Here is a 681-nt window from a genome sequence, read left to right as displayed (position 1 = left end):
CGAAAGTGTAGTGTTGTCGGCCAAAATCGGAGCAATGGGGGGACCAGATCTCTTGTCTCACTTCGTGAGGAATAAACAAAAGGGGGTCAAACTGATTCTTATCCTTTAGTCTGTGGTCCCATGTTTTTCAAAACTCACGTCGTGAGTCCTTAAGGATTCACGTTCTGAGTCCTGCATGGGCTTAGTGTTGGGCCATGCATTCCTCATCAAAAATGGATTAGTCTTGGGCCAATTAGTTTAATAGAAAATGGGCCATGCATTTCTAGTCATGACATTCACCCCATCATTGAATATTGACATCTCCTGCTGAATATTGAGGTCATGTTGAGGACAATTCCTTAACAGCCCCTTGTAGCATTCCCATGCCTCGTATAATGACTCCCCCGGATTTTGCTCAAAGTTTGCAATTGTCTTCTTGAGCTTAGAGATTTTGGAGGGTGGACAAAACTGATCTAGGAATCTCTCACGCAACTGGGCCCATGTGGTGATCGTGCTAGGTGGGAGTGCCTTTAACCAGTCTTTGGCTGCTCCCTTGAAAGTCACCGGTAGCATCCTTAGCAAAGCTATCTCCCTTGGGATATTGGGAGTATTAAAATAATACGCAATATCATTCACCTCGTCTAAGTGTTTGAAAGCATCCTCGTGATCCTTCCCGTAAAATGGGATATCCTTAAGTGCCGT

General features: G+C 44.6%; 1 non-coding gene across 1 annotated transcript; it reads left to right on the top strand.

Annotated features, from left to right (window-relative positions):
• Positions 1-316: 316 nt before the first annotated feature.
• Positions 317-423, top strand: LOC111921922 (small nucleolar RNA R71). Its single transcript, XR_002860321.1, has one exon. It is a non-coding gene; the product is annotated as a small nucleolar RNA R71 (small nucleolar RNA).
• The last annotated feature ends 258 nt before the right edge of the window (positions 424-681 follow it).

This window comes from Lactuca sativa, chromosome 4, assembly GCF_002870075.4.
Source record: "Lactuca sativa cultivar Salinas chromosome 4, Lsat_Salinas_v11, whole genome shotgun sequence".
NCBI lineage: Eukaryota > Viridiplantae > Streptophyta > Magnoliopsida > Asterales > Asteraceae > Lactuca > Lactuca sativa.
Note: the sequence above shows the minus strand (reverse complement) of the source record. Positions and strands in the feature narration are given on the sequence as shown.